General features: G+C 38.4%; 1 protein-coding gene across 1 annotated transcript in view; it reads right to left on the bottom strand.

The window, feature by feature from the left end:
- Bet1 (blocked early in transport 1) overlaps positions 1 to 22,190 on the bottom strand; it is a 272,114-nt gene that overhangs the window by 206,005 nt on the left and 43,919 nt on the right. The gene's annotated exons all lie outside the window — the stretch shown is intronic.

The raw sequence follows: 22,190 nt of genomic DNA, 5'->3' as shown, positions 1-22,190 counted from the left end.
TATTGACAATTTCTCTATTAAATCCGTTTAGATTGGCTATTTCGTAAATTGTGTTTAATTCCTTTTTCGGTTCTTCCTGAGATAGAGGTATATTGAACACTCTGTATATCATACTGTGATAAGCTGTTTTTTTGTGGACATTAGGGTGGATAGAATCTATTGTTATTGCATTGGAGGTTTGTGTGGGTTTCCTATATATTTGATATGTCAAGCGATCTTGGTGTCTAGTGACAGATATATCTAAATAATTCAAAGTGTGGTCATTTTCTTTTTCTACTGTGAATTTTATGTGTGGTTCTATTTTATTTAGTTTTTCTAATATATTTATCTCATTGGTGAATCTATTGTCTATAATAACAAAAATGTCATCTACAAATCTACACCAGAAAAAGATGTTCTCAATTTTGCTAACTTCTTGGTACTCTAAATGATCAACGTAGAATTTTTTTTTTTTTTTTTTGCTAGGGGCTTTACGTCGCTCCGACACAGCAATGTAGATTTCTGCTAGTATACCTGATGCTGGGGATCCCATGGGAAGGCCTTGTTGTTGGTAAATGGTGTTATGGAATTTGAAATAATTATTGTTGATGGTGAATTCAAGTAAAATCATAAACTCTTCTATTTCTAGGATGCTTTGTGAGTAGGTGTGTTAGGATACATGTTCGTTATATCGTACGATGCTAGACTAGGGTACTGTTTGATTTGTAGTTTTTTTGTAATGTTGCAAAATTCTATAGAGTTCCGTATTGTTTTCTTGCCTAAAAATGTATTTTAAGGAATGCTTGAATAAACTGTGACAATTTGTAAGTTGGACTAAATTTATAATTTATGATTGGTCTCATAGGTACATTTTCTTTATGAATTTTTGGGAAAGCTTCTGCGGTCGGTAGTTTAGGGTTCATTATAGCTAATTTTGTGATTTCTTGTTGATTTAAAAGAAAGTGAATATTCTTTAATAACATTTTCAGATTTTTTAAAATATTGGGTGGGGTCTTTATGTTTAATTTGAAAGGGAATACCTAGAAAACACTGTTCGGTTGTGGTTATGTATTCATTTTTGTCTATTATGACAGCAGTGTTGCCTTTATCTGCTTTCGTCATTATTAAATTATTTTGCTCGATTTTGTCTTTCAGTTCTTTATTTGTGCAATATTAATGGTATTTCTGCTATTGTTATTATTGTTAATCCTATCGATGTATTGTGGCAGTTTTTTCTTTATTTCATATCGGACTTCCGTCACGTAGGTCATGCGGAATTTAGTTTAGGGCGTTTTCAGTTTCCGTGATGATGGTCGTGATGTTTTGAAAGGTTGAAGTATTCCCCCAGTTGTGTTTGGGTCTTCTACTCAATATATCAGCTTCTATTTCATTAAAGTCTGTTTGTTAAGTTTTTGTAGGTGGGTAAAATATGTGTTTATCTGCTTTGTTAGGTTTATGAGAGTCATTTTCATTGGAAGAATTATCTTGTGTGTTTTGATTGTGTGACTATCTAAGTGCGTTTTATTTCTTGTCTAATGTATTTTGTTTCTGGATTGCTATGTCTACTAATTTTTCTTGGGTGATTATTTGGAAGTTATCCCAATAGCTTCGTGATAGATCTTGTGATGCTCTTAAATGTGTTTCATAAAGTTGTGTGTTGAGGAAAAGTATTTTTTTTTCTGTAGAGAAATTTTATTTCATCTTTTAACGAAATTTTAGTAGTCTTTCTCTGTGTATTTTGTGTCTGGGTGGTTTTCCTATGTTTGTTGTATTTCATAACAAATGTTGGTGTTAATTCATACAAATTATGTGTTACTCACGAACATTACACCAGAATTTTAAGTAGCATATATATGTCACCGCCGGCCCCGTGGTGTAGGGATAGCGTGCCGGCCTCTTGCCCTGAGGCCCCAGGTATGATTCCCGGCCAGGTCAGGGATTTTTCTCTCGACCTGAGGGCTGGTTTGAGGTCCACTCAGCCTGCGTGATTAGAATTGAGGAGCTATCTGACTGTGAGATTGTGGCCCCGGTCTCAAAAGCCCAGAATAACGGCCAAGAGGATGGGTCGTGCTGACCACACGGCCCCTCGTAATCTGCAGGCCTTCGGGCTGAGCAGCGGTCGCTGGGCAGGCCAAAGCCCTTTCAAGGGCGTTAAGTGCCGTGGGGGATATATATGTCACATAAACATCGACGCTTGTTTTTTAAAACCAGAGGACATTTATTATCACTGTATATTTTAATATCATCACTCATATGACATTCTTCATTAGATTTAGTAATGTTTTAAAATTACATGTTAACTTTAGATCTTATGAGCAGCTGAAGATGACCTCTGTGAGGGTTGAAACCGGTACTGTATAGTAACAAGATATAATAATGATTAGGTGGAAGGTACCCATTCAAAATCAAATCAAATCAAATCAAATCAAAATATCTTTATTTGCAAATGAGGTGTCTACCTCAGTGGCAAATGGTACACTAAAATACATTATTGTCAAGCACTAAATATTAAATTAACAAGAGAAGAAAATTTTCCTATAATACAATATTATACAATTTACGCTAACAATTTTTTCTATTAAACACATTGTTTACAAAATTCTACTTATAATATCTCCTGTACTACTTACAAATATAGTCAACTGATATACAGTATGTGGAATTACTTCAAATGATACGATACAACTGGTATAAGATTAAACTTTACATTGCATTTATTTACTTTTTTTTTTTTTTTTTTTTTTTTACCCATTCTGGAACCTAAGTAGCATAACGACCTGCTGCTGCTGCGTCTTAACCAGAGCCCCTTTTCCCACCACTTTTCAGAGTTCCTGAAGGGCCTTCACAGCTACCGTAGCGGTCCCAGGGCCCTCGAAGTCCCCATTCTTTGTAATTGTGAATACCAAGTATCATGAAACTGACAGATTATAATATTCACAAAATCAATAACATCAGGGTCAGTTAGTTCAAACAGCTGATCTTGGGCACACCACTTACATCTTGAGTCGTAGTAGCATCCTCACAGCCAGAAATGCAATTCAGTAACGGAACAATGTTTTCCATGTCTTCTTGTACAACCTCCTCTCGATGTTCAACCTCATTCAACAATGTATTCCAAGACTTTGCTAACGTTGTCGTTTCAACTTCTTCCCAAGATTGCGCTAACCAGTATGCCACGTCTTTCATGTCGATTCGTTTTAACTTTTCTATCATGTCAATGCCATTGTCAATTTCCTCTATCAGGGATGAAAGGAGTTTCCACTGATATTTCCTCTTCAATGTTTCCAGCACACCTTGGTTCACTGGCTGGCAAAATGACGTCATGTTAGGAGGAAGGAACATGACTTTGATGTCACCACTTCTAAGTTGCTCTTCATTTTGGTGTGATGGAGCACTGTCTAGTAGAAGAAGAGTTTTTTTAGGGATATTGTTTGAAGCTAGAAATTTTTCTACATCTGGAACAAACCGTGTAAAAAGCCAGTCTTCAGAAAAATGTCAGCAGACATCCAAGCAGCCTTCTGATTCGTGTAATGGACTGGAAGAGCATTAACAGAATGTTTTTAAATGCCCTAGGCTTCTTTGCTTTACTGATCATAAGCAATTTTGCTTTTAAGTTCCCAGTAACATTACTACAGGCAAGAACATTAACTCTTTCCTTACTATGCTTCTAGCCAGGTGCAGACGTCTCGGCTTGGGCTGCGATAGTTTTTGATGGCAGCATCTTGAAATTTAGCCTAATCTCATTACAAATAAAAGTCTGATCACCAGTTAATCCTTCAGCAAGAATTATTTCTTGAAAATCCTTTTTAAATTTCACAACCTCATCGGATTTAGCTGACAGTTTTTCTCCACAGATATTAAGCTGCCTAATGACGTACCATGTTTTCCACCTATCAAGCCACCGAGCACTGGCAGTAAAATTAGGGTCCCCTTCATTAAACTCCTTCTGGAAATACACTGCCTTTCCTTGCAGAATGGGGCCAGATATTGGCAGGCACTTTTCCTGATTTTGAGCGAACCAAAGGAATAGTGCTCCACTTACTTTTTTGTACTCATATTTTTTCATTGTTTTTCTAATTTTCAGTGCATCACTTGTTGCTCTGGTAGAGCACCACTTTCCAATTTCTTCCTCCCCCCCCCCCCCCCTTTTTCTTTCCACTCTCCAACTGCAACAAATCCAACACCATAATCTGAACCCACTTTTTGAGGAGTTTCCCCTTTGGGGTACGTCGTGCATTCCTATCTACGAAATGTCACTGTAAAATTTGTCACAAATGGAACATAATAATTGCTTTTACATGGCTGAAGTCTAAAATCTGCAGTAAATTAAGAAATATTTTATTTTTGAGATTATTATGTATACCTACTTTACTACTTTACAAGTACTTTTGGTGCTACGCTCACAGTAACACACTTATGTCTTTTGTTTGTCTTACACTTTCAACAATTTTGTGTGTGATGTCTGTGTTCACTGAAGTTCTTTGCTTCAGTTGTCAATGACATCATTTCCTGAATTGTATCGCAATATGCAAGATTTAATAGGCGACAAAAAGCTATGGCCAATGTACATAAGAAGAATTCTTTGGACTAGTGATTTACTGGTCCAGGGATCATGCTATTTTCATTCGAACAAAAATAACAAATATTTATTGGTCCAGGGATCAATGCTATTTTTCTTTCAACAAAAATCATTTTTGTGGCACTTACAATATTTCTCTGTAATGTGCAGCACCAAGTTGTTGAATGCGTCCTTAGTTGTTTTTCCGTAGGGTTCCAGCCACATCACTATAACATGGTCATTTGCCTCACTGAAGAATGAAATAACACTGTGAATGCTGTTGACCTCCATTTTGCTGTTTGAACTGGCCGCTCTAGTCATATGGACAAGGATAATGAGAATCCAGAGACATAGCACTCCCATTCCTCGGTGCTAGCCCTGAACCTGAAGAAATTAACAAAAGACGGCACCAGCAGTGGAATACAACATAAAGGAGACCTGTCTACAGGCCTTAAGTATGTATTCATATTTCTCTAATAATGACGGTATTTCTTAATTTACCGCAGATTTTTCACTTCATTTAAGTAAAAGCAATTATTATGTTCCATAAGTGACAAAATTTACAGTGACATTTTGTAGATAGGAATGCGCGACATAACCTCCCCTTTGTCCAGTCTCTTTAACACACTCAACTTGTCTTCCATAGAAACAATCACTTTCTTCTGTTTACTCAACATATTCACAGGGGATATGAAAATTATAACATCAGCACCCAGCCAGTGCTTGTCCCACGGTCGCATCCTCCACACCGGGTGTCCCAGAATTTAGTCTCCACGAGAAGTTCAAATTAAGTCTACCAGTGTCAGATAATATGGAATGTCAGATAAGCGAAGGTTGGCTGAGCAAGACTCTACTGTATCTTCAACTTGCAACATTGGCACGATGGACAACATATTATCACAGCAACTACCACCAGCTCCAGACACACCCAGTCTGATTTCTCCCAATCATTGGATTCTGGGGGATCGGGAGCAGAGAAGGGTCGGAGCTTCTCAAAATCTCTTCTCCCAAGAAAAGGACCTTCTTAGGTACAATTAACGACAACGCCCTGCTGAAAACAGGTAAGCTTAAACAGCTCACGGACACACTGGACAAGTTTAACATTTAAATAACCGCACTTCAGGAAATGTACTTCCAAGATGAAAACCATTTTGACTCTGAAGAGTACAGGATATTTAAATGTAAACCTGACATAAGAATCCACGGGAACCTGCCAAAACTAGAGACAGCCTTAGCGTTACGAAAAACAATCATCAATTCAGTACTTAACTTTTCACCCCCATCTGCAAGAATCTCAGTACTTACTGTGCAATCGAGCAACAAAGCTTACTCCCTGGTCAATGCCCATGCTCCCACAAACAATAAAAACCAAAAAAACACACAGAAAGTTGAAGCCTTATGGGAACTCTTAAAAAGAAACCACTAGTAAGATTCCAAAACTTCACGTAAGAATGGCAGAGAGAGGAAACAAAAAAGGATAGTAGGCCGTCACCCGGCACTTCGGAGGACGAATAAGAGCAGAGAACACCTTATAGACTTTTGTAAAACTTTCGCTTTGAAACTCATGTCTATGTATTTTGTGAGACCTCCGCACAGAAAGGAATCATGGAAATCACCGAAGCCGTTATTAGGGGAATTCCAGATTGATCACATTGCATTCTCCAGAACAAATATGTGCCAGATACAAAATGTCAGAGTACGGAAGGGAATTGTCAACTCGGACCACTATCACAAATCAAAGTGAGATTCCAACCCAACCAATCCAGACCTAAACACAACAAATATCTAAAAGTTGACCCAGAATGCCTTATAGAGAACATCAGCACCTTTTTACAAGACATATAAGAGGAGGATCCCAAGGGCTAGCCAGACCTACGTAAAACATCAGACAACAAACAACAGACATCAGCCCTGAAGTTAGGACAGCGTCCGAGGAAACTAAAACATAGATGGTGGAACACGACCTGTGATAAAGCCATTGATGATCGGATGAAAGCGTGGCATCAGTGGAATGGAGACCAAACAAGTGAAAAATGGGAAGCCTTCTTAAACGTGCAGAAAATTACCTCAAAAATAATTCGCCAGGAGAAATGGACGTTATGACAAAAACAGAATCATAAAAATGAAGCAAGAAGTCCTAAAAAACAACACTAGGAATTTCTACAAGACCTTCCGTGAGAATTAATCCAGTTTTCAATTGCCATCTCTGTGTTTCCATCGAGCAAATGGAACATTAGAAATGAACAGCAAAGAAAACTGCACAATTCTAGCTGACTACGTCCGAGACCTCCTCAACTGTGATCCTCCAAAAGAAAGACTGAACTTAAGAAAGCCCATGCTGAACCCTGATTCACAACCCTCGACAATACTGGAAACAGCAAAGATCATCCAATCGCTTAAAAATAATAAAGCCCCTCGAGAGGATGGCATCACAGTGGAGATGTGGAAACTAGGAGATGGCCTCGTAAGCAGAATTCATGCAATCATAGTAGAAAACTGGAAAGTGAAACGATCCCGCAGGATTGGTTGTGCACATTAATACACCCATTGCACAAAAAAAGGCAGCAAGGCGGATCCAAAGAACTACAGAGGCATATCCCCACTACCGATCACATACAAAATTTTTTCTAAAGCTCTGTTAAACCATTTAGAAAATCAGACAGATCACCTGATCGGTGAATGCAAAGCAGGTTTCAGTAAAGGTCGATCATGTGCTGAACAAATATCGAATTTGAAAACTATATTAAGGATCCGCCAAGGTACCAGCACGATGGGCACTTTTGTGGACTTTAAGAAGGCGTATGATTCTGTGGACGGACAGACTGTTTTCTTTCTCTTTTTTTTGCTAGTTGTTTTATGTCGCACCGACACAGATAGGTCTTACGGCGACGATAGGACAGGAAAGGGCTAGGAGTGGGAAGGAAGTGGCCGTGGCCTTAATTAAGGTACAGCCCCAGCATCTGCCTGGTAATAAATGAAATGGCGTATGGCTTTTAGTGCCGGGAGTGTCCAAGGACATGTTCGTGAAAATGGGAAACCACGGAAAACCATTTTCAGGGCTGCCGACAGTGGGGTTCGAACCTACTATCTCCCGAATACTGGATACTGGCCGCACTTAAGCGACTGCAGCTATCGAGCTCGGTGACAGACTGTTTTTGACACACTAGAAGAACTCAGAATGGACAGGAAGACCAGAGAACTAATCCGGCAAACTCTCACGAATACGACTTCTAAAGTGTAATTCCTTGGGGAAATTTCTGATCCCTATGAAATATGTATGGGCATCCTTCAAGGTGACGGCTTCTCCCCTTAGTTCTAGACAAAGTTATTAGAGAATGGGAAAGGGGAGTCAAAGGTGTGAGCTCGACTCCAATTAATATACATTTTATATTTTAAAATCAGCCTTGGCAATACTTAAAGAGTTATTTAATTAATTATTTATTATCACCTAATACCACTTTACATGTTTTGAGGGCCTTACTGTCCTCTTCCAAATATCTCCTGAACCTCTTTACTATTATTAAACACCAAACACCAAAGTTCTAAACATCTCTTACTTGATACCTAATATGTCATAAATAAAATATATCATAAATGTTATAATAGAACACTAAAATAACACTATTCTATTTACAGTTTTCTTAAAATGTCATCCTTGTCTATTACCTAAAAATATAATCAATTTGTAAATAATTAGCGTCTCTCAAAATGTTTATTAAAACCTTCCAATTCAGAGATTACGCCAATGACATGTTGCTGGTATTTCAAACCACTATGGTTAAGTTAATAAACTCGAAAAGGTGTGAGCATCGGAAATTTGGGAAGCCAAGATAAGGTGAAATGTTTAGCCTTTTCTCATGATGTAGCAATCATTACTAAGACCAGAGATGAAACCAGATGCACCAGAGATTACACAATACAGCATCAAAGGCAGGCCACCAGACATCATAAGAAAAAAACCAGTACATCTAAATCTACATCAACATATTAAAAAGAAACTCTGCAAGAGATGGAAAATAGCACAATTTCACAGGTGTTCTCTTTCAAATACCTTGGAGAAATCATACTACCATCGAGACTAGACAGTAGGGCCTACACAGAAAGAGCCACTAAACTCCATAAGGCATACAGACTAACGTGGAATTACTATAACAAGAAAGTCATATTGTGTAATGCAAAATTATGACATTACATGAAAGTTGTTTTGCAGGAAGATTTATATGCTTCAGATATCCCTTGGAAGTCACTCTAAAATTATGGAAATTGAAAAGTAAGAACGGAAAATTTTCTAGAAAATTTATGGTCCCACGAGAGAAAATGGAATATGGATTAGGAGAAGAACAGTGGACCTCTACTCATTAACTGACAGGTTCACTGATGCTGTACGCAAGAGACGCCTCAAATTCTATGGCCATATCTATAGAATGGACAGCAACAGACTCACCAAAACATTATTTAACCCTCCAAGTGCTATCGTCTCGCTACGAGACGATTAGGATCCCAGCTCAAATGCTATCATCTCGCAGTGAGAAGATTCGTAAAATCGGTATAACAATCAATTTTTCGAATATTCTCGATGCGAAATGAAATTCTCTATCTGGTAGGCAGTGCAAGTTGGTCTTTGGTTGGGAAAGGAAAGCAGTAAGCGGCAATCTTGTCAGCTGTGAACTGGTCTTTGTTTACGTCTACTTAAACTGTCCAGTTGCTTTGAGCGTTTGAAGATTATTGTTTGCTAGCCAATTTGTAATAATTGTGTGCCTGATTTATATTTTAAATGGTTTATTTTAGTTTGGTGATTATTATAATATAAACATGAGTGAACTAAGCAGTTCAAGTGCAATTAGAGAAGTATTGGAGGAGCTTGGGAGTGATGAAAGTGAAGACAACATTGGTAATGTAGAAGATTTTCCTGATGATTTATCATTAGACAACTTTTCTTCTGGAAGTGGGGAAGAATATGACCCTAATTTATGTACCCATGACTATAGTGATGTGTCACGTAGTGATGTAGACAATCCAAACGTGCTAACCCTACCAGGCACATCTAGACCTAATGACCCACGACAACAGACTCTCTCCGAGTCTTTTTACCTGTGACGTTTTATTATTCAATGAAGTTTCTATTTATTATATATCGTTGTGCTTGTAATGAAATTTGGCACATTTTGTATATCTTGGAATTTAATTTCAGATAATGTAGTGCTTGTGACCAACCTCAACACTTGGAATATCTTCTGATTTTTTTAAAATATATGACTAATCATCCATTATACTATTACTGGATACTTGTAAGTAAAACATATAATTATCTTATTCTCTAATTCTTCCTGAACAAACTGATATATAATATGCCGTATGTAGTTACAAATTTGTATTTATTATAATTTTTAAAAATTGTATCTGCATGCTGCCTTAAAATGCTCAGCACTTAAGAGTGAAACGATCAGCACTTGGAGGGTTAAAGTAATCAACTCAAAGGTCAAAATAAACTGGCTAGAAGAAACTAAGGCAGACCTCCAAGAAATGACTATCACAGACAACATCATAGAAGATTTACAAAAGAAAAGTTTTTATTACTTCCTCCTGCTCAGTATGTGTATCCATCGTTTGATGGAGTGATTTTTAATCAAACATGTTTCGGCTCATTCTAAGCCATCTTCAGAAAAAAAATTATTACCAGCTACATGAACTGATGTTGAAAGAGTATCATTAAAACCAAAAAAAATATAAAAACAAAGTGAGACATGATGAATCTAAAACAATATGAGGTTCTGGCAAGGTTGAAAACCTCTCACAAGGAACCGTTACGAGTGTGAGGTCGCGAACGGCCAATGGTATTGAATGCGTTCGAAGGCCCAATTATCGTCTGCACCGCATGCACAGTATTGGGTGCTAATGGAAAGAGGGGGTGGAAGTGTAGGTATTCCAAAAGTGAATAGAGTGTGAGGCTACAAGACGCAGTTAAACGGCACAGTCGACACCTACATTACAACAGTGCTGTACTGCTCATAGTACTGACATAAACCAGTGCAATGGCAAACATAAACAACACAAACATTGCCTTACATCTACAGAACAGTTGTGGACGTTGACATTCCATCAGAAAAGAACGTGAAACATTTCGCAGAGTGAGAAGGAAGTGGCAGATATTATATTAGTGTTTTTGCCAGATGAGTCAGTGGAATGTATAGCGTCGTATATTCTCGACTATGTGGACATGGTACATGCGGATTGCGTGATGACGAAATGGGTGGAAGTGATATAGAAATTGATGTCGAAGCATGTAGTTCATCATCCATGTCGGAGACACAACTCCCGGCTCCAGTGAAGCATAGTAAAGTATAATCGTTGTCCAGTAAGCGGGTACAAGACACAATTATGTACATGAATTACCATCCACAACATAGTAAAAAACTATTACTAACAGATTTCAAATAAGTCTGCAGAAATATGACCATGTGGTACTTAAGAAAAAATATGGTACTTCAAGGGAGGATAAGGTGAACCTTTTAAAAAGATTGTTGTTTGTGCGATGGGGATGTTCGAGACAAGTTATAAAATGTTCAAGATAGTGACCTACTATGTTATGGGCATCAAACTGCGCAGGACATAGGTTGCAATGACTTCTTTTTTTTTTTTTTTGCTACTTGCTTTACGTCGCACCGACACAGATATGTCTTATGGCGACGATGGGATAGGAGAGGCCTAGGAAGTGGAAGGAAGTGGAAGGAAGCGGCCGTGGCCTTAATTTAAGGTACAGCCCCAGCATTTGCCTGGTGTGAAAATGGGAAACCACGGAAAACCATCTTCAGGGCTGCCGACAGTGGGGCTCGAACCCACTATCTCCCAATTACTGGATACTGGCCGCACTTAAGCGACTGCAGCTATCGAGCTCGGTGCAATGACTTCAAGAGATGTAGTGGATGGTTGCGCATCTTCAAACAGAGCTACAGCATTGGACAACACAAAATAACGAGATTCCAAAAAAAAAGGAGGCTACATGCACAGCAAACTGCAGAATCGGCTCGAGCATTTTTAGATGAGGTAAACAACCTTATCCCATCGTTTAGTGCGGAATTAGTTTTCAACACCGACCAATCTGGATTTATAAGCTATGATTTTAATTTTTGTTCCGTATTGAAATGCAATCAGGATTTGACGAGAAAATGCATATAAAAGGCAGTTAGAGGTACTCAAGAGAGTTATAGCACGACCAATGAATGTGAATGCCCTAACGCATGCATATACAATTATGCCTACTGTTATTCTGGATAGCAAATTGGCTGGGAAGTTATTTATTGTGCTCCGAGAAGTTGGAGGTTGTCTGCCTCCAACAATTTTATTGCATATCATGGACCCAGCAAGGGCGTTAGGGAATGTTTAACGTTACAGCAAGAAAGAGTGGGGAAAATGGGCTTGCCAAAACTACAGCTAAGCTATGAACACAGCTTTTGGCAAATAGCTGTGAAAATAACTTGCTGTTGCTAGACACCTGGTCCACCTATAAAAACATATACTGTGTTAGAAAAAATCATCCCTCCTGGAAAGTGACATTGCAATTTCTACCACCTGGAACCATGGAACAAATTCAACCTATGGATGTCTGTTTCTTTTGTGTCTACAAAATATACTATCGCATCATCTGCAGCTACGCCAGGAACGATAGCCAGTTCCACAATAAACTTCGCGACAGATTGATTCGCATTCGGTTGCATGCCATCACTTTCGATCAATACTCGTCACCACATTATATATGATTATCTATGCATTCTGTAAGAGTGGATACCAGGCTGATCCTCCTGAACGATTTATAACTTCCAAGGCATTCGCCTTGATCTTCCTGGTGGTAATGTTTGCGATCACTGTGGCGCGTTACTTTTCATTCCGTGCTCATGGTGCAAGTTAGAGGTTTGTTTGGAACATTTTGTGAACGTCGATGAAGTCCATTTTGTGAAATGTAACGTATACATTCCATAGAAGGTTGATGTCTGCACTACCTGGACACTCATTTGCTTAGATAGTTTGGATAGTTAGTTTCTTGCTTCCACCATCAAGTACAGGAAATATACACTAGTTATTGTCAGTATTATTAAAAATAATCTATAGACAATATCTCACCCATTATGCCTGAGTCATTAGAAAAATTTTAGCTACCTATATTAGGTCAGTTTTTGAAATACCACATTCTAGATACTCTTCTACATTATAAAAATGCCTTTTTCCTTAAAAATTGTGACAGTACCCTGTTAAATGCACTATTGTCTAATGTTCAAATTGGTAGTCGAAGCTTATTGTACATCTTAAGCTGTTGATAACAGTGGCTGTTTGTGCTTTTACTAAGCCTCGAATGAGGAGTATCCAGATCATTCTTGTATCTTATGCCGTGCATGTGAACTGTAGATCTTTCTTCAAATTCGGAAAGATTCTCTTTCACATGCATAATATTTGTAAGAATATATAAATAGGGAACTGTCATAATTTTTAGGCTCACAAAGGAAATTTTTACAGGAGTCTCTAAATTCTAATCCAGCAATTAGACAGACTGCCTTTTTCTGCCAAATAAATACTGTACATTATTTGATGTAGGACAATTGCCCCATAACCTGATCCCATACAGTATATGAGGGTGAAAGAAAGCATGATAGGATGCAAGTAGCATATCCCGACTGATGCAGGTTTTCAGTTTCCGCACCAGATACCACATCCTGGTTAATCTCTTACAGAGTTTTGATGTATGTATTTCCCAGGTAAGTCTTGTATCTACATATAGGCCTAATAATTTAACAGAATTACAGCAGCCACTATTTACAGTGTGGTCCAAAGTAAATAGGATATTTTCTGTTTTAGTGATATTAATAGTTAATTTATTGTGATGAAACCAGTTTTCAGCTATTTTAACAGATGTGTTGACTTGGTTTTGTAGTGTTGTGATATCAACATTACTATTTAGGAAAGTTGTATCATCAGCATATAGAACTGATGTGCAGGGAACATTACATGCTAGGTCATTGATATAGACCAAAAACAGGGAAAGTCCCAAAACAGACCCTTGTGGGACACCTGCTTTAACCATTTCCGTACCAGATTTTTTTATCACTTATTACCACCATCTGTTTCCTTTGATGAAGATAGGATGCCATTAATTTCCATTCATGACCCCTTACTCCATAATAACTGAGCTTATGAATTAAGATTTCATGCGAGACACAATCAAAAGCTTTTATCAGGTCAATTAATGTAGCACCTGTGACTGTTTTATTCTCAAAATTATTTAATATGTCTTTGATGACATATTCAACTGCTTTTATAGTTGAATGACCCTTTCTAAATCCAAACTGTTTGTTGTAAAGCAAATTATTTTTGAAAAAGTACTCGTCGAGTTGTATAAATATACAGGATTCAATAATTTTGCTCAGAATGGGTACTATTGTTATAGGGCGGTAATTTGATGGGCACATTCTATCCTCCTTTTTAAAGATAGGTATCACTTCAGACATCTTTAAACACTCAGGAAAAACACCTTGTCTAAGCATTAAGTTTATTAAAAATGTCAATGGCATTAATATCATGTCAATAACTGCTTTGATTGTATTGTTGGAGAGACCATAAATGTCTTGGGTACTAGATGAATTCAAATTTATAACAATACTTCTGACTGTTTGTAGATTTACTTCCACCCACCTAAAATATTTATTCAATACATTCGAGGGAAGATCAAAGTTATGCAACCAGTCTAAGAAATTGTGTTTACTTGTATCCCCATCTGATGAAATGCTATTATCCTGATCACATGTGCTTTCATGTACATTGATAAAATATGTATTACACTGATCAGGTTCTAGAAGAATCACATCTTTGTTATTTAAAGTTTCCTGTTGCCCTCCTATGCACATGGTGCGTCACTAGCAGCTAATAGTGTTTTATGTCTAAATTGTTACTACTACACTTTCAATTGCCCCATACCAGACATGGCACCTGCAACCTCACGCTTGTGAGGGTTTCTTGTCAGCCTAAAAGTTTTGTATCCCACTTTAAAACAAGGACGAAATCACAAATTAAAATGTAAGAACAGTCTATCTTCAATGAGTCACATTTTCATGTAGTCTAGAGGGCAACAGAAGTTAGTGGACGTAGTATAAGAGAGAGCAAAGGCCAGGTACAGCGTTATGTGACTCAAAATAGTGGAAACCGTCAATATTATGTAAAGTCCAATCTGTAATGGAAAGAAGGTAAAGGAATGTATGTGAAAAGCATCAGCCAGACAAGAGATAAAATGAAAAGAAACTTGTGGCTTATTAATTAAATAACTGCCCTCCCGAACGGTCTGACATTGTTAGTTTGGATATCTCGCTCCCACTAGTCGTGTTTGTAGCTGACCCAGCTGTGTTTGTATGGTTGGATGGAGTGGAGGGAGTGAGGTAGGGAGTTATTAAGTGGGTGGGGGAAGGTAGAGGGAGGGGTGGTGTTGAGTTGGAGAGCCTGAAGCAGGGTTCGTTCTTATTATAAAATTGTTGGCAAATAAAGGAAATGAATGTTTTGAGTAAAGTGTTCTTTTTTTTTTTTTCGTTAATCTCATTTAAATTGTGAGAGGGGTTCCTAAATTGGTCTATGTTTATGTAGACTACATGAACATGGGACTCATTAAGACAGAGTGTTTTTAAATTTTAATTTGTGATTTTGTCTTACAGTGGCATACACAACTTTTAGACTGAAAGGTTTTCAACCTTGCCACAACCTCATATTTTTTAGATTCATCATGATTCACTTGTTTTTTTATTCATTCTCACTGGTTTTAATGATACTCTTTTGACATCAATTCATGTAGCTTTCAATATTTTCCTTCACAGAAGATGGCTCAAAATGAGCCGAAACACGTTTGATTACAAATCACTACATCAAAAAATGGATACATGTATTGAACATGAGGATGTAATAGAAACTTTCCTTTTGTAAAGTGAAAACCGTCAATATGGAATGATACTAATATCTTGTAATCCTAAAAGAACATGGAGCCTTTAGTACAATAGTAGCCAAGCACAAATTTGTGGAGAAACCTGAAAAGAAAACTGGTAGGAATTGGTCCACAGAACGCAAGATGTAACAAAGTGAATTCATGAAAAGATTTTGGGAGGATAAAAAGGCGAAAACCATCAGGCCAACAAACAAGTTCAAATGCGCTCTTTGAATGGGCATAACAAAGAAAGAAAGAAAGAAAGAAAGAAAGAAAGAAAAAATAGCCCTCATAATTCTATATTTCATTCTGCGACATATGTGGCAAGTTGACAGGTTACCAACGGCGCCGGCTGTCTAGAGAGAGGATTAGGCAAGTGTATTTCTGTTATGATAGAAAGGTTTGGGAGCCACTGTTCAGGACAGAGCGACCTCGCCAAAGTTATATTTGAAGCAAGAAACCAAAGACGAAAATGGACATACTAATGGCTGTACTACAGGAGAGATGTGCTAAATCAAACTAATTGAGAGATTGCTTCACACTCATGTTTAAGAATAACTAGACCAGGTCAGACTTGGTGCCCCAATCAAGCATGAAATGATGAGAGTATGTGAATTAATAAAAGCTCTTAACACAAAGCAAGAGAGGTCTTTTGTGTCTTTAGGTCTTAATGTCTTATATCAAGTGTCTTAATTCTGTGGAGGCTTGAAGAAAGACTTTGGTCTTTGCATTAGTAAGCATTGGTTAGACACAGGAACTAGAACATTTAACTCGGGTGTTGTGAATTTAATTCTGAGAGGAAGAACTATGACTATTCAGCGATTACGTCACATGTAACATCTTTGTTAGGAAGAGACCAGATAGTCAGTTATGAATGAACAGTTTGAAGCTTGCTTATCCAGTAGTGAGGAGAGGAAAGATATTAACAATTCAAATACATTTTTACAAGAAGAGTGGAACCTTTTAATCATAGAAATTCCGTGACACATTCAGTTTAAATCGCGCTAGTAATCTGATATGTCAGTGATGATGATGATGATGTTTGTTGTTTAAAGGGGCCTAACATCGAGGTCATCGGCCCCTAATGGTACGAAATGAAATAACAAAAAGGTCAAATACATCCACTGACCAAAATAAAATAAAAATTGTCATGAAGAATGATTTGATGGACATGAACCCAACAAAAAGCAACCAAACAAACAAACAAAAAACAGTGGATCAGACTAAAATAAGATCGAAAATAATCGTATTACTGACCAAGGGACCACTTATAAAGCACAAGGATGCTTGATGTTTAAAGGGGTGCAAAATCCACATCTAAGGCCCCACAGAATGGTACATGTCGCGAGTAAAGAAGAACCATGGTATTTGTCATGTCGGGGTACTAATCAAAAGTAGCGAAGACTCACAGTGTTCAACACAAGAAGGTACTACTCACAAGGTTTGCACTTCGTACAGGGAACGCAGACCTATGGTGTTTCTCACACAATGGCGCCACTCATAGCCAACGCAGACCGATAAGGTTCCTCACCTAGGTGTACTAACCACACATCCCGTGGTGTTCCTCACAGAGTGGGTACCAATCACAGGCAACGCAGACCCACGGTGTCGCTCATATAGTGGTACAACTCACAGGCTACGCCCAGACCCACGGTGTTGCTCACATGGGTACGACGCACGGGTACTGGAAACCCACAGGAGAACCCCCTCCAGCTGCTACTAATCACAAACTTATTTCATACCTAATATAGTGGTACTACTCGCAAGTACAGGCAACCCATGGTGTTCCCCACGTGATGGTACGATTCAAAATTAGTTTCATGGTTCTAATTCAGTCAGCCCTTGGTCGCCCCTTTTAGTCGTCTCTTACGACAGGCAGGGGATACCACGAGTGTATTCTACATGTGCGTCCCCCACCCGCAGGGGGTAGTGTGTTTGGTCCGCGAGAGGTATTTTATTTCCCTCAAGTCCACCGGCAGAGCCGGTTAGGACCCCCCTATCCGCCACCTGGGACGCGCCACGTGGGAGTATCACCTCTCCCCCTGCTACGCCTGCGTAGCAGGTTCGTGGGATATGTCAGTGACAGGAATCTGAGAAGCAAACTTGCATTATATAAACAAGAAATTTGTTTCGGGGAGCAGAAAGAAATTAGGTCACTGGGCCAGATGATAAGAATGAGGTAACCACTGAACTAATTTTACCATCTGCTTGGCAGATTGAAGAGCATAAGTGTTTACAGTGTAACAGTGTTACAGTATAACCAGAGTGTAGAATCAGCTGTATGAATAACTGGTTAGGTGTTTATGTGAGCTGGCAAAACCTTCAAGAAGGAAGTTATCGGAATGACTGTTGCAGATTAAACTGGCAGACATGGAGCAGGAATGGCATTCCTTCATCTTAAGTGCAAATACTACCATAGTGATGGCTAGTCACTAAAACCATGGGGTAGTCTGGCCGGTGGTGGAGTGGCCAAATACAAAGATGAGTACTTGATTTAATAGGATGATTGACTAGATTTTTATTAAAATGTAGAATCTTTTCTTAAATTCATTGTAAATATTGTGAAGTAAATAATGACTAGTGCTTGAGGTCATTTAGTTTGTAATTTCTCTTTAAACCAAGTGGGTTAGCTTCATTTTCAATTGATTACTTATACTTGCTTACTTTGCTAATTTATCTTCTTGTTGTGGAGATGTTTTGTACATATCAGGGTGTAAAGTCAATGTAATGGGAATAAATCAAAGTAAAATGTTCTATATCAAACACAGTGAAGTAATGAGGAAATTTATAAGGGCAAACATGCAGTCAGATTTTACCATGCACGCACATGAGTGTGAGTGTGATGGATCCGGAGGTATCTCACATTCAACGCCAGGGCAGGGTCGTCAAGATTTCTGTAATTTTTTTTCAATTGGCTTTTCGTCGCACTGACGTAGAGAGGTCTTATAGCGATGATGGGATAGGAAAGGGCTAAGCGTGAGAAGGAAGTGGCCATGGCCTTATTTAGGGTACCGTGGCTGGTGTGAAAATGGGAAACCATGGAAAACCATCTTCAGGGCTGTCAGCAGTGGCGTTTGAACCCACTATCTCCCAAATGCAAGATCACAGCTGCACGCCCCTTTCCGCACAGACAACTCGCTTGGTTTTTGTAAATATGTTGTATGGATGAGCAAATTCTTTTTGTAGAGATTCAAGTTCCACAAACTGGTAGGGGCATCGCCCAGGTCTTCAATATATAAATATGTATTTTGTTTTGTTGTCTTGTTAGTCTTGTCATCATTTTGAGTGGAGGAATAGGTTATGAATCGGCAAGATTTCTGTTTCGAAGTAATTGATTATTCAGGGGTTAACTGGATTTTAAGCCATCGACTGGATATTTATTAATAGGGAACACATGTAATAATGTACCAATGATTAATGAAATATGTACATATATATTTAGTTATTTCTGAGCCTCCGTGGCTGAGGCGGCAGCGCGCCGGCCTCTCAACGCTGGGTTCGGTGGTTCAAATCCCGGTCACTCATGTGAGATTTGTGCTGGGCAAAGCAGAGGCGGGACAGGGTTTTCCCTGTCATGTTTCATTCCAGCAACACTCTCCAATATCATTTAATTTCATCTGTCATGCATTAATCATTGCCCCAGTGGAGTGCAACAGGCTTCGGCAGCCGGCACAATTCCTGTCCTCGCTGCTAGATGGGGCTTCATTAATTCCATTCCTGACCCGGTCGAATGACTGGAATCAGGCTGTGGATTTTCATATTTAGTTATTTTTATTGAAATATGGACTTAAAATTACAAACAATGATCATTTCCATCTAACAGTGAAGTTCAATGAAGCTAAACAAAGTATGCCTAAATGAAACATAACGTTGCACTTCTCATTTTAATATGAACTTTGAAGAACACACAATCTTTCATTCTATGTTACCAAAAGAATTGATCACAAAATCTTTCCTTTAAGTGCTGGAAAGTGAATCATTAACTATTGTCGGAGGACAGATTTAAATTGACCGGAAAAGCGTCAACATCAGAAGAGGTAATGAAGGCATGTTTGAACTTCACAATGTCTACTGGGTGAAAGTCTATTGTTAACTCCACACTTAAATCTCCATACAGCACTGCAGTAATCTTCCTATTTCTTCATATTCAGGGTTCTTTGAATGAACAGTGTCATCTTCATTTTTGATACATTTGTAACTTTACCTCTACCAACATCCAGTTGTTCCATAGTATTATTCACAATTTTGTAACTTTCAGGAAGTGACAGATGAGAATTTTGGAGCCTTTTGAGTGATCTTTTGATTGATGAAAAATTATGCTGAATGTAACTTAAGTCATTCCTCACAGTTGTCTGTTTTCGCAGCTTCAATTGAGGCTGAATCTTTGAGGCCACAGAATGCATTACATTCTTAATAGAAAGTATATATTCAGCATAATATTCAACCGCTTGCAGCCACATATCCCACCCAGCTGAAATTGGCTTAGACAGCAATGGAATTTCTGGGTACAGTTCCTTCAAAAGATGAACTCTTCTGTGGGCTTTGAGGAAATTAACAAATCTACTTCGGGGTAATTGCCTCTTAGTACTTCTGCCACATGATGAAAGGCATGTGCTACACAATTTAAATGAGTCATCTTAGGATATACAACAGGTAATGCTTCTCCAGCTTTTATCATATAAGATGACGCATCGCTGATAAAAAGTAACACTTTATCATTCTTAACGCTCTGTGACCACAAAACCAAAGCTGCACTGAACGGTTTTGCTATGGTTTTGTTAGTGCACGTTTCTAGAATATCACACTGTAAAAGAATCCGCTTACAGTAATCTTCACTTAACAAACCAATGATTACGTTGCCAAGTAGCCTGACTGTTGTCAATGGAAACCCAAATTGGACAGTCTTTAATTTCTTGTCTAATCTTCTGAACTGTTTCATCGTATATGGCTGAACAATAGGTTTTTCTGAATGCTGACTCATCTGGGATAGTTTGTTTCGTATATTTCCCAAAGAATTCCCTGAGCCACCAATTATTCAGTTTGAAGAGAGGGATGTCAGCAGAGATGAGAGCATGCCAGAGATTGGTGTTGAACTCCGACGTTCTACCCGAAGTTGTAGGTTGTGTCAATTGTCCCGGCTTGAAATTTCGTTGTTTGTTAGCCTCATGTTTACCGGTTGAAATGAATTGTTGCACCAGAGACCTGTAAGTAGATGTCACTGTACACTGACACAAATTACAAAATAATATCTTACCGACAGCTGACAATCATCATTTAAATTCTGATACATAACTTTTAAATTTTAAACTGGTTCGCTGTGCTACTTTAGCCATTGTACATCTTGAATGAATATCAATATACAACGGAACACACTGTACACGTAGACATAGTGGTACATACAAGAACAGCACGATCCGTCTCACTGCTAATTCAAACTGTGAATGTACCGTAACCTTTACTACAGTGGTTACACAAAACAAAGCACTAAACACAATAAGGGGGGGGGGGGGGGGGGAAGTAAGAGCAACTACACAGTATCAGAAAACCACTACACACTCAGCGAAACATCAGCTGAACTACGCGGATCTCCGCCAACAACAACATAATACGTAAATATCAGTAGAGTTGACAATAAACCAGGAAGGTGGAAGGAACTACGACCTACCGAGGGCATGGACATGGCTTAGGTTGCGGTTTCCGAAATAAATCAACCGTGATCCTTAAATTTGAAAAATGTTATTTACAAAAGGATTTTACAAATACATTCCGAACAAAATCCGCCAACTTGCAACTTACGAACTATATTTTCTCTGATACACATAACTTAAGAGGTTCTTTGATAATATCTTCGTACAAGTTCAAAATATTTCAAACCAACTATACATCTAGTTACAAATCCAGTTGTACAATGCAATTTACAGTGAAGTAAACGTACTCTCCAAAACTCTAGCATACATCAAGTGACACTGAACTACCACAGGCAAACCGCAAGGTAAATATATTATACTACAATCTACATATTTAGTGAAACAAGGAATGGGAATGCCTCGAAAACAAACAGGCAAGCACAGCTGAAAAGCTAAGGCGTCATAAATAATTAATTTGGGAAATCTAGGTTAGGCTAGGGCAGACTCCTATACGAAATAGCAACCGAACATTACGGAAATTTTAGCCGGAGCGAAATTCAAGAGTGCTTACCCGAAGGTGGCTCATCCCGTTAGCGAGGCGTCGCACACGACGTTAAACATCAGACAGACCAACACAGACTAAGGCAGACCAGGACAAGACAAGACAAGACCAGACCGAATTATCACGAACGCTGCCTCGCTCTCTATATATAGGTAAACCCTGGCCTTGGAGCAGCCAATCAGAATGCATGAGTCCGCCTATGCCCACCTAGGTTTACCAATCACAATTCCTACTACAGTCGCGAACTTTAACTAAGCGTCTCGAATACGCACGTTCGCGAATCTTCCATTTCCAGAATAGTTAGAAAATATATTCTAGAAGAAATAACCAACAAAATACAATACACCCTGCTCAAAAATTCATGTAACATTTCTGGATACTTCCATTAATACAAAACTGCAATCTACTATTTACAAATACCATATGTTACAAATATTACACAGTACAGGTTAGGTCATTACAAATAAAACATACTACCACACTTTACAAATAAAGTCTTCAATAAACATTTTC

The sequence above is a fragment of the Anabrus simplex genome, chromosome 2 (assembly GCF_040414725.1).
Source record: "Anabrus simplex isolate iqAnaSimp1 chromosome 2, ASM4041472v1, whole genome shotgun sequence".
Classification (NCBI taxonomy): domain Eukaryota; kingdom Metazoa; phylum Arthropoda; class Insecta; order Orthoptera; family Tettigoniidae; genus Anabrus; species Anabrus simplex.
This window is presented reverse-complemented; position numbering and strand designations above follow the sequence as displayed.